The 17,584-nt window shown below is 36.4% G+C and overlaps 1 protein-coding gene across 4 annotated transcripts in view; it reads right to left on the reverse strand.

The window, feature by feature from the left end:
* HPSE2 (heparanase 2 (inactive)) overlaps positions 1–17,584 on the reverse strand; it is a 726,022-nt gene that overhangs the window by 683,043 nt on the left and 25,395 nt on the right. The window lies entirely within an intron of this gene.

The raw sequence follows: 17,584 nt of genomic DNA on the forward strand, positions 1-17,584 counted from the left end.
CCAGGGATAATTCATGTTCTGACTCATGAAAAGACCTCATAATACACAAGGCATCAAGTAAAACGGTATGTATGTAGAAAGGTGCTACCTCAATAGAGAAGCCAAATGAGCCACAGATTACCCTAACCAAAGTTAAAAGAAAGCCATGGGGGAAAAAAATCAAACTAATCCCAAGGACATTAAATTCATCCCTCAAAAAGACAAATAATATTTAAAAGAGTATCAGGTCATGTAAGTGGTCGGCACAGAGGAGGGCACTGCAACCTGCTCTCGCACCACTGGGAATGCACACACCTTTACAGCTGCCACTTCCCAATGCTCTGGGTGCTGCTTACAATGTCTGAGGGTCGCTCCCACCTCCCAAGGCCCTGCAACTAGGAGAAGCCTGTGCCACCTTCCCGTGGGTCCTTGCCACTGTCAAGGGCCCATAAACCAGGAACTGGGTACTAGTCCGGCCCATTTCCACCATCTCCCTAGGGCATTCACAGCACCCTATCAGGGGATAACAGCCTACACACACTGAGGAAAGAGACAGCAAGCATCCAAAGCAAAATCAGCCCCAATGTCTAAAAGAGAGTAAGCAATCACAACCTACCCAGGGACACTCCCACATATAAAGAGCCCTCCAAGACTACACTAGTGGTTTTCCCTAAACTCACAAAACAAGAAAAATACAAGCAAAAGGAAGAAGCTCAGGAACCATTCCCATGTAAAAGAACAGGAGAATTCCCCTAAAGGCGTAAACAATGAAACAGACCTGTGCAGTCTAACACACACCAAGTTCAAAAAGGAGAGAGTGAAAATACTGAAGGAATTAAGAGTAAATATGAATGAATTAAGAACAGATATGAATACTAACGCAGATTACTTTAGAAAGGAATGAGAAAACATTAAGGAGGAGCCAGGAAAAATCAGAACATTCATTTGCAGAGACGCAAGCTGAGTTAACAGCAGAATGAATAATGCAGAGGAATAAATTAGTGAATAATGGAAATCACCCAATCAGGGCAGCAGACAGAAAACCAAATTAAAAAAAAAAGTGAAAGGAACATAAGATAACTGCGGGGTTGTGAAGAAATCACAATTGAAAAGTAATTATCTTATAAAGTGGGCCAATCTACACACAATAGGGATTTCAGAAGGAGAAGAAAAAGAAAAAGGTATTGAAAATATCTTTGAAGAAATTGTGGCTGAAAACTTTCCAAATCTAAAGGAAACAGATATCAAGATACAGGAAGCACAGAAGGCCCCAAACAAGTTGAATCCAAACAGGCCCACACAAAGACATATTATAATAAAAATGACAAAAGTTAAAGATAAAGAGAGGATTCTAAACGCAGCAAGAGAAAAACAAAGAGTTAATTATAAGGGAACACCCCATAAGGCAATCAGCCAATTTTTCTACAGAAACACTACAGGCCAGAAGAGAGTGGCAGAATACATCCATAGTTCTAAATGGGAAAAATCTGCAACCTAGATTACTCTGCCCAGCAAGAATAACATTAAAAATAGTAGATATAAAGAATTTCTCCAACAAACAAAAACAAAAATAGTACAGCAATGGTAAACCCATTCTAAAAGAAATACTGAAAGGGCTCATCTAAATAAAATATAAGTAAGAAGAAATAGGATGGAGAAAATCACAACTGGAAAGTAATTACTTAAATAAGCCAGTAAACAGATCTAAAAGGGAAAAAAAAAATGATTGTAAAAGCGATGATAAACACAGGAATGACAAAAGGATAAACATGAAGATGTTAAAAAAGAATACCAAAATCATAAAATATGGGGAAAGAGAGTAAGAAAATCTAGAAGCTTATTTTTTTAGAATGTGTTTGAGCCTATATGACTATCAGGCCAAACCAAGCAGATATAGGGAGGATTTAACATACTTGAAAAACAGAGCAACCACAAATCAAAACCAAACAATACATCCACAAAAACTAAAAAGAAGAGGACACAAGCATAAAATAAAAGAAAATCATCCAACCAAAAAAAGAAAGGAACAAAGGAGAAACAGAGAATCAACTGGAAAATAAGGTTTAAAATGGAAATAAATAAATATCAATAATTACCTTAAAAGTCAACGGACTAAATGCTCTAATCAAAAGACATAGAGGGGAGTTCCCGTCGTGGCGCAGTGGTTAACGAATCCTACTAGGAACCATGAGGTTGCGGGTTCGATCCCTAGCCTTGCTCAGTGGGTTAAGGATCTGGCATTGCTGTGAGCGGTGGTGTAGGTTGCAGACGTGGCTCGGATCCTGTGTTGCTATGACTCTGGCGTAGGCTGGAGGCTGCAGCTCCGATTCGACCCCTAGCCTGAGAACCTCCATATGTCACAGGAGCGGCCCAAGAAACAGCAAAAAGACAAAAAAAGACAAAAAAAAAAGACATAGAGGGCAGACTGGATTAAAAAAAAAAAAATAAGAGGCTACAATATGCTCCTAGAAGAGACTCACCTTAGGGCAAAGGACACTTATAAATGGAAAGTGAGGGGATGGAAAAAGATATTTCATGCAAATGGAAAAGACAGGAAAGCAGGAGTTCTAATACTCATATCAGACAAAACAGACTTTAAAACAAAGACCATAAAGACAAAGAAGGACACTATTAAATGATAAAAGGATCCATTCAAGAAGAGGATATTATGCCTGTCAATACATATGTCCCTGATATAGGAGCAGCAAAAACATACAACAAATACTAACAGACTTAAAAGGAGAAACTGATGAAAATACAATAATAGGAAACTTTAACACCCCACTCACATGAATGAACAGATCCTCCAGACGGAAAATCAATAAGGCAATAGAGATGCTAAATGACCCAACAGATCAGTTAGATTTAATTGACATTTTCAGGACATTAAATCCAAAAAAAATCAGAATATACATTCTTTTCAAATGCACAAGGAACATTCTCAAGGACTGACCATATACTGGGGCTCAAAACTAACCTCAACAAATTTAAGAGTATACAAATTTTTTTCAAGTATCTTCTCTGACCACAATGGCATGAAACTAGAAATCCACCTCAGGAAATGTAATGAGAAAAAAACTGATGACATGGAGACTAAACAACATGCTACTAAAAAACCAATGAGTCAACAAGGAAATCAAAGGGGAAATTAAAAAATACCTCAAGACAAATGATAATGAAAACACAACCATTCAAAATCTATGGGATGCCACAAAAGCAGTTCTTAGTGGGAAGTTCATAGCAACATAGGCCTTCCTCAAAAAAAGAAGAAAAATCAGGAGATCCCATCATGGCTCAGAGGAAACGAATTTGAGTAGCATCCCTGAGAAGGTAGGTTAAATCCCTGGCCTCACTCAGGGGGTTAAGGATTCAGAGTTGCCATGAGCTCTGGTGTAGGTCACAGACAGGGCTTGGATCTGGCATTTCTGTGGCTGTGGCGTAGGCTGGCATCTACAGCTCCAATTCTATCCCTAGCCTGGAACATCCATATGCTGCAGGTGTGACAGAAAGAAAAAAGAAGAAAAATCTCAAATCAACAACTTACCCTACAACCTAAAATAATTAGAAAAAGAAGAACAAACAAAACTAAAGTCAGCACAAGGAAGGAAATCATAAAGATCAGAGAGAAAATCAATAAGATTTCCAAATTGAAGTTTTGCACTTGCTTACTTGTAAAACTGGTTTACTGAAATTTTAAACTTAACCCCAACCATGCACAAAATTTTTATTGTCCACATTCCACAAACCTTCCATCACCTGTTGTATCTATATTATTTTGTCCCCATCTTTCCATTCAAAATAACAAGCTCTAAGACAGATTTTTTCTCTTAATAAAATGTAATTACATTCCTCTATTAAATCTAGGCACAATAAAATAATATACTTAATGTTGATAACACTAAAGCCATATCTATATTAGGTTAACAAACTTCAATATTAACATCTAACAATAAATATAGAATACTTATTGAGGAAATCAAAAAAACAATAGAAAAAATCATTAAACAAAGAGCTGATTCTTTGAAAGGTTGAAAAAAATTGATAAAATCCCCCAAGAAGAGGAGAGAAATAAATAAAATAAGAAATGAAAAAGGAGAAATCTCTATGGGTACTGCTTAAATATGAAAAAAACATGAGAAAATACTATGAACAATTATATGCCAATAAATTTAATAACCTAGCAACATAGAGCCAACCAAAACTGAATCAAGAAGAAATAGTCAACTGAACAGACCAACCACTAGAAATGAAATGGAGTATGTAATGAAAACACTCCCTACAAAAAAAAGTACAGGACCAGATAGCTTCACAGGTAAATTCTACCAAACATTCAAAGAACTTATATCCATCCTTCTTAAACGTCTCTAAAAGGTTAAAGAGGAAGGAACACTCCCAAGGACATTCTACAAAGCTACCATTACCATAATACCAAAACCAGACCAAGATACTAACAAAAAAGAAAATTATAGGCCATATATTTGATGAATATAGATGGAAATTTCTCAACAAAATTTTACCCAACCAAATTCAACAATGGAATGGAATAGAGAACCCAGAAATAAACCCAAACAACTATAGTGAATTAATCTTCGAAAAAGGAGGCAAGAACATAAAATGGGAAAAATACAGTCTCTTCAGCAAGTGGTGCTGGCAAAACAGGACAGCCACATGTAAATCAATGAAACTAGAACACACCCTTACACCAGGCAAAAAATAAAGTAAAAATGGCTTAAAGACTTCAACATAAGACAAGACACCATAAAACTCCTAGAAAAGAATATAAGCAAAACTCTCTGACATCATCAAGACCACAAATGTTTTCTCAGGTCAGTCTTCCTAAGCAGTAGAAATATTTATAAAAAATAAAAAAAAAATTTTGGAGTTCCCATCATGGCTCAGTGGTTAACAAATCCAACTAGGAACCATGAGGTTGCAGGTTTGATCCCTGGCCTTGCTCAGTGGGTTAAGGATCTGGCATTGCTGTGAGCTGTGGTGTAGGTTGCTGACGTGGCTCAGATCCCATGTTGCTGTGGCTCTGGCATAGGCCAGAGGCTACAGCTTCGATTAGACCCCTAGCCTGGGAACCTCCATATGCTACAGATGCAGCCCTAGAAAAGACAAAGACAAAAAAATAAATAAATATTTTTAAATATTTAAATAAACCAATGAGAACTAATCAAACTAACAACTTTTGCACAGCAAAGGAAACCATTAAAAAAAAAAAAAAAGACCATCTACTGAATGGGAGAAAATAGTTGCAAACAATGCAACCAACAAAGGCTTAATCTCCAAAATATACAAATAACTCATACAACTCGAAAGCAAAAAAACAAAAATAAAAAAAGCATCCCAATTAAAAAATGGGCTGAAGACCTGAATAGACATTTCTCCAGAGGAGACATACAGATGGCCAATAGGCACATGAAAAAATGCTCAACACCACTAACTATAGAGAAATGCAAATCAAAACAACAATGAGGTACCATTTCACACCAGTCAATTATTAGTGGTCAATCATTACGAATGGCCATCTTTAGTATGTCTACAAATAACAAATGCTAGAGAGGGTGTGAAGAAAAGGGAATCCTCCTACTGTGTTGCTGAGAATGTAAATTGGTACAACTACTATGTAAAACAGTATGGAGGTACTTCAGAAAAAAATATAGAACTACCCATATGATCCACCAATCCCACTCCTGGGCATATATCCAGACAAAGCATTCACTGAAAAAGATACATACACCCCTATGTTCATTGCAGCACTATTCACAATAGCCAAGACATGGAAACAACTTAGATGTTCACTGATGATGAATGCATTAAGATGTGGTACATATACACAACAGAATACTACTCAGTCATAAAAAGAACAAAGTAAGGCCATTTGTAGTAACAGGAATGGAACTAGAGACTCTCATACTAAGTGAAGTCATAAAGAGAAAGACAAATACCATATGATATCACTTACATCTGGAATATAAAATATGACACAAATGAACCTATCTACAGAAATTAAACTCACAGACATGGAGAACAGACTTGCGGTTGCCAAGGGGGGGAGGGAGTGTGGTGGACTGGGAGTTTGGGGTTAGCAGATGCAAACTGTTGCATTTGGAGTGGATAAGCAATGAGATCTTATTGTATAGCACAGGAAACTATGTCTAATCACTTGTGATGAAATATGATGGAGGATAACATAAGAAAAAGAATGTGTGTGTGTGTGTATACATATATAAAAAACTGGGTCACTGCTGTACAGCAGAAATTGACAGAACACTGTAAAGCAATTATAATTTTTTTAATTTAAATTAAAAAAATAGAAGAATGTCAACGTATCCGGCATCCAACAATGTAAAACTCAAAATGTCTGCTACTAGGCATACAAAGAAATAAGAAAATATGACTCATAAGCAAGGAGAAAAATCAGTAAATATAAACAGACACATAAATGAGACAACTGATGAAAGAAGCAACCAAAGGGATGAAAAACCTATTAAAATATATTCTATATGTTCAAAAAGATAAAAGAAAGCACAGACTGAAAATTAGAAATATAAAAGATATAAAAAAACAAATTTAATTTCAAGTAATAAAAAATATAATAACTGAAATGAAAGGTATACTAAATTAGAATATTAGTTACTCAGATGCTGCAAAAAAAATGATAAATGGAATTAAAGACACAGCAGTAGATACTATCCAAAATGACAGATATGAGGAAAAAAAGGCTTAAAAAACTTCAGTGGAGTATCACAGAGCTATGAGACAATATTAAGCAGCCTAACATACGATTAATTGGTGCCAAAACAGGATGGGAGACAAAAAGGAAAAAAATACTGGAAAAAATAATGGTCAAAACTTCTAAAACTAGATGAAAATTATAAACCCAAAGAACCTCAAGAAGGAGAAACAAGAAGAATATAACACCAAAGTACATCACAATCAAACTGCTGAAAAGCAGAGATTAAAAGAAAATCTTAAAGGTAGACAGAGCAAAAAGATACATTAGGTACAGCAGCAGACTCTTCATCAGAAATAATACAAGACAGTAAGAGAGGACAGGTCAAATAGGGATTACCAAAATGAAATGCAAAGAGGAAAAAAAGAACAGAGAACCCAATAGCAGAGGAACAATATCAAATAATATATCATACACATAACTAGAATCCTAGGAGGCAAAAAAATGAGACAACAGAGCTGAAGAATAATGGCTAAGAATTTTCAAAAATTAGTGACAGACAACAAAGCAAGGACTGGATCCAACAAACTCAAATAACACTAAACAGGATAGATAACAATAACCAAACACACACACACACACACACACACACACACACACACATACACACACCTAGACATATAAAGTCAAAATGCTAAAAACCAAAGACAGAGAAAATCTCAAAGTCAGTCAGAAATAAAAAAGACAGAAAGCCTACAAACAAATAAGAATTACAGTTGGGGGAGACATAAGTTAGGAGGTTAGGATTAACATATACACACCACTATGTATAAAATATATAGGTAACAAGGACCTACTTTATAGCACAGGGAAATCCATTCAATACTGTGTAATAAACTATGTGCGAAAGAATGTGAAAAGGAATGGACATATAGATAACTGATTCACTTTGCTGTACACCTGAAACATCAAAACTGAAATATAACATTTTAAGTCAACGCTACTCCAATACATTTTTTAATTAAAAAAAAAGAATTACAGTAAACTCCACATCAGAAACCATGGAAGAACATGGAATGAAATCTTTGAAGTGTTAAAATTAAAAAAAAAAAAAAAGATCAACCCAGAATTCTATACTACACAAAAATATCCTTTAAAAGGAAAGGAAAGGAGTTCCCGTTGTGGCGCAGTGGTTAACGAATCCTACTAGGAACCATAACGTTGCGGGTTCGGTCCCTGCCCTTGCTCAGTGGGTTAACGATCCGGCGTTGCCATGAGCTGTAGTGTAGGTTGCAGACGCAGCTCGGATTCCATGTTGCTGTGGCTCTGGCGTAGGCTGGGGGCTACAGCTCCAATTGGACCCCTAGCCTGGGAACCTCCATATGCCGCGGCAGCAGCCCAAAGAAATAGCAAAAAGACCAAAAAAAAAAAGTAAAGGAAAAATACTTTCTCAGACAAACACACTGTCAGTATACCTACTCTTCAAGAAATGTTATTCAAGTAAAAGGAAAAAAAGGAAAGTGAATGTTAAAAAAAAAAAAGGTTGAAGAATGTCAGAAAAAGAATAAATGAAGGTACAAAAATCTTTTTTTATTCTTAATCACTCTAAGCGATAGCTGTATGATTCAAGTAAAAATAGGAACAATGATTTTGTGTAAAGCAATGATTTTTATGTAAAGCATAAAGCAAATTATGATATTGATGGCATGAGGGATGAGAGGGAGAATATGGTATTTACACCATGCATGAAACTGCATAATATTAACTGAAAATAGATTCTGATCGTTTAAAAATGCATTTTGTAAACCCTAGAATACCAAAAATGCAAATTACCTTTTTTTTTTCCATTTCTGGAAATCAAGGATCAGATCTGAGTTGCAGTCAAGACCTAAGCCACAGGTGTGACAATGCCAGATCCTTAACCTGGTGTGCTGGGCCAGGGACTGAACCTGTGTCCCAGAGCTCTCAAGATGCCACCAATCCCATTGTGCCACAGTGTGAGCTCCCAAATTAGTTTTTAAATAAGTTGAACTTTATTAAAATTAAAAACTTACTTAATGCATAATATGTTGCCTATCATGTAGTAAGCACTCAATAAATGTTACTAATATTACCACCTGCAGTACAATGCATGCTAAAAATACATATAAAAACACAATCCAGCCCTTGCCCTCTCAAAGCACATGGATCATCCCACAAAGATAAGGAAAGAATGGCTTAGTATGATTTGGCAGTGAATTCAGCTCTGAGCTTCCTTTTATCCCCAAGGCAAAAGTAGAACCCTCAGTGACACATATCTGTCCTCATCTAATTGAAGGATGAACAGCTTTTCTCATTTACAGTTACTTAATTTTTATCTTTTGAGACCCCCCCCCCTTTATGCGTTTACTCTTCAAAAGATAAATTTTAAGAAACTGAAAAGGCAAACTAGATACGGGGGAATATTCAAAAAAACAAATGTCTGACAAAGAATTTGTATCCAGAAATATTAAAACTTTTCACCACTTAATAATAAGAAAAACAACCCATTTAAAGATGAAAGAAGAGAAATTTCACCAAAGAAAATATATAAGGCAAATAAGCATATAAAACAATGTTCGATATCATTAGTTATGGAAATGCAAATGAAAACAGTAAGTTACCACTGTACATTCACTAGAATAGCTCAAATTTAAAAGATTGACAATACCAAGCTTTGATAAGGATGTGGAGCAAACTGGAACTCTCATATTGGTGGTAGGAATGCAAAATGGTCCAATCACTTTGGAAAAAAGTCTGCCAATTTCTTAAAAAGTTAAACTTATCACACAATATAGCAATTCACCTCCCAAGTATTTACCCCAAAGAAATGAAGCATATATTCATGCAAAGATATGAATTTTCATAGCAGTTTTTTACTCATAATGGCCAAAAACTGAAATGAATACAAATTCCTATCAGACAGTAAATGGATAAGCAAAGAGTAGTATATCTGTTCAATGGAAAATACTTAACAATAAAAAGCAGCAAACTACTGACACACAAAAGGACACTAATAAAACTCCAAAAAAGGAGGATAGGGAAGAGGTACAGGAAGAGGAAATTTTTTACAGAATCATTTGCAAATCATTCACTTTCTCTACCTACTCACAAGGTAAATCCTCACCTAAATCTAATTGAGAGATCTACTTAATACTCTTGAAACACCAGCAAATGGTACAATACATTGGAAAAGAGCATGGTTATTATCTCCTACTACTTTAGGACTTCAGGTAAGGAAAGACTTTAAAAAACCACTGCAATGAGAGGTTTGGGAATAAAGGTAGAATTCAAATAGGACTTGGAAGGCAGAATAAATCTGGGATAGAAAAACAGCCCTTGGACAAGTGAAATAATTTGTTTAAATATTTTTGGAATATCGAAATGGAAATTCATTTGCAGAGATGAGAAGCTTTCCTTGGAAAAAGCCCCTGGATTCCTTACAGAATAATATGGACTAGTCTCTCCTCATGGCTTCCCAAGTTTGAGAACTGAAAGCTCCACATGCCCTTCTCTATCCAAGAGTCCTATCCTGCCACATGACTTTTCCTCCTTTTAACCTAACAAGAGACATCTATTTAACTTTTCTGCCACATGCAGCTGGCACCAAAGCAAACCAAGCTGTGGGGTGGCTGACCCAGAATTACTGATGAATGTTCAAAGTAAACATGTTTTCAGCCAATCTGGAATGGTATATTTCTAAGAGGACAGAGAGCTCTTAAAATTCATTAACTCATCTGGGCAAACTGTCCATCCAATGGAAGTTTTTCAGTAATGAATATCAGATCACAGATATTCCTGCAGCTGAGCTTGTTTATCATTCAAGAAGGCTGCTTCTGCATGTCTCATGGATAGCTTCGTAATTTTTATTTTCACTGGCTTCTGGCTTCTTATATTTATATAAACAGGCCAAGAAAGCAAAACACACTTGAGAGCAAGTTTAAATGCAAGATCCCACATTTTCCCAAAAGACAGAAACACTTACCTTTCATTTTCTACATGTCAGATAGACAAATGAGGAGAAAAAGACCCCTGTTGGGGAGGAGAGGATAGGCGTTTGTCAAAAGGGCATAACTTACTTAACGGGTTGTCATTGGTAGAAATTCTAACAAAGTGCTCCCTGCTGCAAAATCTAATGATTGCCTGTTGGGGGCTATACCAAAAACAACATTAGACCCACATGAAGAGTGCAATTAACTCTAAGTTAGGAAGTATTAAACTTGGTGTCCTGAAAGACTTCACTTGATTGCTGGTACAGATAATCAGTTCCATGTCAAGCATGATTTTTTTTCTGTTGTTTTGTTTACCTATTTGTTTTTGTTTAAGTAATTTTCTGAATGGGCTCTTACTGCAGCTCTAAAAGGTACCACATTTGGGTCTTTTTTGAGATAGTGGGAAAACCATGAAATACCCAGGAATGTCTTGCCTTCCTCTGAATTAATCGGCGACACTGCTTGATGGGGAGCTCTTGCTGTTTTCTTAGTCACAGGAGACCTAAGAGATGCTCTGGCCAGTTTAGGAAGCAAAGAGAGAGCCTCCAACTGAGAACCAGCTTAAGTAGATGCTTCTGTTACCCCACATGAATCTCTCCCATTGCTTGTCTCCCTATGGATTTTTTTCTAACTTCATTCAGTACAGAGTCCTTCCTGCCACTGATCACTTTATGTGGCAATCATGTAACAACTGATGTAAAATAAGAGAGTAACCACCATTTGTTAAGTATCCACTATGCACTGAGCACCATGCAAATACTTTACATATTATGCCACTTAATGTCATATTATATCATGTCATTCTGCAACTCAATGTGACAGTAAAGAATAATGATATTATAGGTTTGAGAGTCAGACAACATGAGTTAGATTTTTTTAACTTTGCCATTTACAAGTTGAATAACTTTAGAGAATTTACATAATCTCTTTGTTCCTTAGTTCCCGTATCTATAAAATAGAGTATGATGAGAGAGTCTATTTCACAGAATATCTGTGAAGATTAATTGAGGTGCTTGATAAATATTATTTATTATTTCTTTTTTACAAATATACAAACTAAGACCTAGCAAGATTAAATGACTTGCTCAAGATCACAAAAGCTAGAGTTCAAATATGAGTCTGACTCTAAAGCCAATGTCCTTAATTGCTATGCCACATTTATTTCAAAAAAAATATTTTCAGACCCAGAGTTTCTTAAAGCATGTTCTGTGGAACACTAGCCTCATGAAATATGTTTATCCCTTTCTTGGAGACTTACAGTACATATTAGTGTATTAAAAAAACATTTAAAAATCTACTTAACTTGCCTTAACCTAATGTTTAACAAACATATATGAAAATAAAACACTATTTCATAGACATTCAGTATCACGGAAACATCCTTTGCTAAAAAAGAAAAAAAAATCCAAGCAATTACCCCATCATAAATAAAATGTGAGTATATTGGCAAGAGTTATGTTCAAATGTCCTGACTTCTACAATTTGTATGTATACCAGTTACTAACTACAATCCCAGACTAACTCTATGGTAAGAAAGAGCAGTTATAAGTTGTTTACAAAAAAAAAATTGTTTACGAAATTCAAGTTTTAAAAATAAACTGTGAATTCCCGTTCTGGGTCAGAAGGTTAAGAACCCAATTAGTTTCCAAGAGGATACGGGTTCAATCCCTGGCCTCACTCAGTGGGTTAAAAATCCATTGTTGCCACAGTTGCAGTGTAGGTAGCAGACACAGCTCGCATCTGGCATTGCTGTGGCTGTGGTGTAGGCTGGCAGCTGCAGCTCCAATTCGATCCCTAGCCTGGGAACCTCCATATGCTACGGGTGTGGCCCTAAAAAGAAAAAAGAAAGAATAAACAGAGGCCCAGATATAATAAATTACTTGACTGAGGCAACAGAGCCAGAAATAAAACCCAGTCTTCTGAATTATGGTCTAACATTCTGTCTTCTATTCCAGTGATCTCCAAAATGGATTATGTGTGCACTGAGATTGTGAGGAAAAAATAAAGTGACATCTACTTATTAATTTTAATCAATTTTAATTTCTATTTTTGTTGATATGCTGTAATAGCACAGCATAAAATTAGTTCAATGATACAGATATATAATTTATAAATATATAAACACATAAACAAAATTTTTGACTGTACTCAAAGGATTTTACTAATAAAGTACACTGTCAAGAAAGTTGGGAGTCCACTATTTCAATCGCTAGACCCAAAGACTGGCAAGCTGCTGTGACAGTGGATAGAAGAGAATGTCTATGATATTCCCTGGCAGATACAGCTCTCCTTTTATAAGACAAAGAGGGGGAAAAGAGGTTGCCACAGACCACTCCCAAAATTAAATTATTTTCATCATGTTTTCAAATATTTAAAACCATAAAAATAAGGTTCTGCCTATAGTTCATAACAACTATGAAAAAAATTATAAGTCAAATAGAAACAAACTGCAAAAAAAACAAAAACAATATGAACTACCATCATCAATTTAAGGTGATGGCCTCATTCACTGAAATATCAAATCACTACAATTAAGCCTCAGTTTCCGCATACAGAAACTAAGAAAATAAAAGTGCTTAATTATCTCACAGAGTTATTTTGATAAGTCAATGAGCAAAAATCTAAAAAGTACATAGTACTTTTTGCACAGAAACCACACAAAAGTGTTAACTGTCCACAGAATCAGTATCATCATCCTTGTTAAGTCATCAATGTCATCATCATCTAAAACTTTATAAATATTTAAATGAAATAAACTACTAAACAATTAGCATATTGGCACAGAGTAAATGTTTGAAAATATTGGTTTCCATCAGTCTGAATGTCTTTACTTTCTCCATAATTAATAAATTTGTCTTTTTTTTTTTTGTCTTTTTGCCATTTCTTGGGCCGCTCCCGCAGCATATTGAGGTTCCTAGGCTAGGGGTCTAATTGGAGCTGTAGCTGCCAGCCTACGCCAGAGCCACAGCAACGTGGGATCCAAGCTGTGTCTGCAACCTACACCACAGCTCACAGCAATGCCAGATCCTTAACCCACTGAGCAAGGCCAGGGATCAAACCCGCAACTTCACGGTTCCTAGTCGGATTCGTTAACCACTCGCCACGACAGGAACTCCAAATTTGTCTATTAATCAAAGTATTAGTCATCTACCCATCTACTGTGTGGGTCCTCACCATTTTTCTTCTTTTTACAGCTGTACCTGCGGCATATGGAAGTTCCCAGGCTAGGGATCGAATCAGAGCTGCAGTAAGGCCTACACCACTAGCCACAGCAACACCAGATCCGAGCTTCATCTACCAGATTCTTAACCCACTGAGCGAGGCCAGGGATCAAACTCACACCCTCAGGGACACTACTTCAGGTCCTTACCCCACTGAGCCACAATGGGAACTCCTCTCCATCATTTTAAAAGCACAGGATATGGAAGAAATAAGAGACATGGACTCTACTTTCATAGATCTTACAGTTGAGTTAGGATGTCAAAAATAGTCATAGAGAGCATTTTAAAACCCTAATATATTCATATAATAACATTTAAGGCTTTATAGTATTTTTTTAAGATGGAAATCTTTTATTATGGTAAGAACACGTCACACAAGATCCTCTTAAAATTTTAATTGTACAATCCAGTATTGTTACGGCAGATATGAACACAATGTTATACAGGAGACCTCTAGAACTTAATCATCTTGCAATAACTGAAACTCAATACCCATTGAATAACAACTCCCAATGTCCCTTCCTCTAGTTCCTGGCAACTACCATTCTATCCTGCTTCAGTGTGTTTGACTGTTTTTAGATACCTCATATAAGTGGAATCACATAGTATCTGTCATTCAGTGACTAGCTTATTTCACTTAGCATAATGTCCTCAAGATTCATACATGTTATTGCTTGTGGCAGGATTTCTTTGCTTGTTAAGACTAAATAACATTCCATTCTATGTATGTACCAATCATCCATCCATGGACATTTATGTTGTGTCCATATCCAGATTATTGTGAATAATGCTACAATGAACATAGGAGGGCAAATATCTTTGAGATCCTGATTTCAATTATTTTAGATAAATACCCAGAAGTGGAACTGCCATAGGTATGGTAGTTCTATTTTTTCCATTTTTAAAAAAGTTTATTGAAGTATGTAGTTGATCTACAATGTTGTATTAATTTCTGCTAAATAGCAAAGTGCTTCAGTTACACATATACCTTTAACCCTTCTTTTTCAGATTGTTTTCCCATATAGATTATAATAGAATACTGTGTAGAGTTCCCTGTGCAATACAGCAGGTCCCCTTTGACCATCCATTTCATTTTCAATAGTACACATATGCCAACCTCAAACTCCCAATCCATACTTACCTGGCAGAGGAGATACCATAATCACAAAACTCCCAATCCATCCCCGCACCACCTTTCCCCTTTGGTAACCATAAGCTTGTTTTCGAAATCTGTGAGTCTGTTTCTATTTTGTATGTAAGTTCATTTGTATCATTTTTTTTAGATTCCACATATCAGTGATATCGTAACGATACTTGCCTTTCTCACTTACTTCAATTAGCATGATAATCTCTAGTTCCATCCATATCACTGCAAATGGCATTAGTTCATTCTTTTTATGGCTGAGAAATATTCCATTGTATAAATATACCACATCTTCTATACCCATTCCTCTGTCAAAGGACATATAGGTTTCTTCCATGTATTGGCTAATATAAACGGTGCTGCAATGAACACTGAAGTGCATGTATCTTTTCGAATAATGGTTTTCACCAGATATATGCCCAGGAGTGAGACTGCTGGATAATATGGTAGAGTAATTGAAATAAAAACAAAAATAAACAAATGGGACCTAGTTAAACTTAAAAGATCTTGCACAGTGAAGGAAACCATAAATAAAATGAAAAGACAACCCAAAGAGTGGGAGTAAATATTGCAAATGATACTACCGACAAGGGATTAATCTCCAAAATATACAAACAGCTCAGGCAGCTCAATATCAAAAAAACAAACAACTTAATCAAAAATTGGGCAGAAGGAATGTCCATTGTGGCTCAGTGGGTTACGAGACTGACTAGTATCCATGAGGATGTGGGTTTGATCCCTGGCTTAGCTCAGTGGGTTAAGGATCTGGAGTTCCAGGAGCTGTGGCATAGGTTGCAGACAAGGATTGGATCTGGCACTGCTGTGGCTGTGGCACAGGTCAGCAGCTGCAGCTCCAATTTGAACCCTAGCCTGGGAACTTCCATATGCCACAGGTACAGCCCTAAAAAGTAAAAAAATCAAAGTTAAAATTAAAATTAAAAAAAAAATTGAGGAGTTCCCGTCGTGGCGCAGTGGTTAACGAATCCGACTAGGAACCATGAGGTTGCGGGTTCGGTCCCTGCCCTTGCTCAGTGGGTTGGGGATCCGGCGTTGCTGTGAGCTGTGGTATAGGTTGCAGACGCGGCTTGGATCCCGTGTTGCTGTGGCTCTGGAGTAGGCCGGTGGCTACAGCTCCGATTCAACCCCTAGCCTGGGAACCTCCATATGCCGAGGGAGCAGCCCAAGAAATAGCAACAACAACAACAACAAAAAAGACAAAAGACAAAAAAAAAATTGAGCAGAAGATCTAAATAGACACTTCTCCAAAGAAGACATATGGATGGCCAAAAAGCACATGAAAAAATGCTCAACATTGCTAATTATTAGAGAAATAATGCAAATCAAAACCACAGTGGGGTTAATCACTTCACACTGGTCAGAATGGCCATCATCAAAAATTCAACAAACAATAAATGCCAGCTAGGGTGCTGAGAAAAAAGAATCCTCCTAAACTGTTAGTAGGAATGTAAACTGGTACAACCACCATGGAAAAGAGTTATCACAGTGTTCTATTTTTCTTTATTTATTTTACAGTAATTATATTTTTTTGGTTTTTGAGGAACCTCCATACTGTTTTTCATAGCAGCTGCAGCATTTTACATCCCCACCAACAGTGCACAAAAGTTCCAATTTCTTTTTTTTTTTTTTTTGGTCTTTTTGCCTTTTCTAGGGCCACTCCCGCGGCATATGGAGGTTCCCAGGCTAGGGGTCGAATCAGAGCTATAGCCACTAGCCTATGCCAGAGCATTGCCAGCTCCGAGCCACGTCTGCAACCTATACCACAACACACGGTAACACCAGATCTTTAATCCTCTGAGTGAGGCCAGGGATCGAACCTGCATCCTCATGGATCCTAGTCAGATTAGTTTTCAATGAGCCACAATGGGAACTCCTTTTGCCCGGTTTTTAATTGGGTTATTTGTGGGTTTGCTATTGAGTGAAGGAGTTTTTAATATATGTTGGATATTAACCCCTTATCAGATATATGGTTTGCCAATATTTTCTGCCATTCTGTAGACTGCCTCTTTATTTGGTTGTTTCCTTTGCTATACAGAAACTTTTTAGTTTGATGTAGCCCCACTTGTCTTTTTTTGCTTTTGTTGCCTGTGTTTTTGATGTTATAGCCATAAAATCATTGCCAAGATCAATTTCATGAATATTTTCCCACTATGTTTTGACAGGTTTTAAACCTTCATGTCTTACTTTGATGTCTCTAACCCATTTTGAGTTTATATTTTCTTTTTGGTGTAAGATAAGGCTCTGATTTTGTTCTTTAGCATATGGATATAGTTTTCCTAACAGTTTTCCTAACACTTTGTGTTGAAGAGTATGCTTTCCTCTTTGTATATTCTAGGCACCCTTCTTTAAGATCAGCTGACTGTATATGCATGGCTTTATAACTGGGCCCTCTATCTTATTTTACTGGTCCATATGTCTCTCTATGCTAGTACTGTGCTGTTTTAATTATTCTAGCTTTGTAATATATTTTGAAATCAGGCAATATGATGCTACAACCTTTGCTTTTCTTTCTCAAAACAGTTTTGGTTATTCC

The sequence above is a fragment of the Phacochoerus africanus genome, chromosome 15 (assembly GCF_016906955.1).
Source record: "Phacochoerus africanus isolate WHEZ1 chromosome 15, ROS_Pafr_v1, whole genome shotgun sequence".
NCBI classification, from domain to species: Eukaryota; Metazoa; Chordata; class Mammalia; order Artiodactyla; family Suidae; genus Phacochoerus; species Phacochoerus africanus.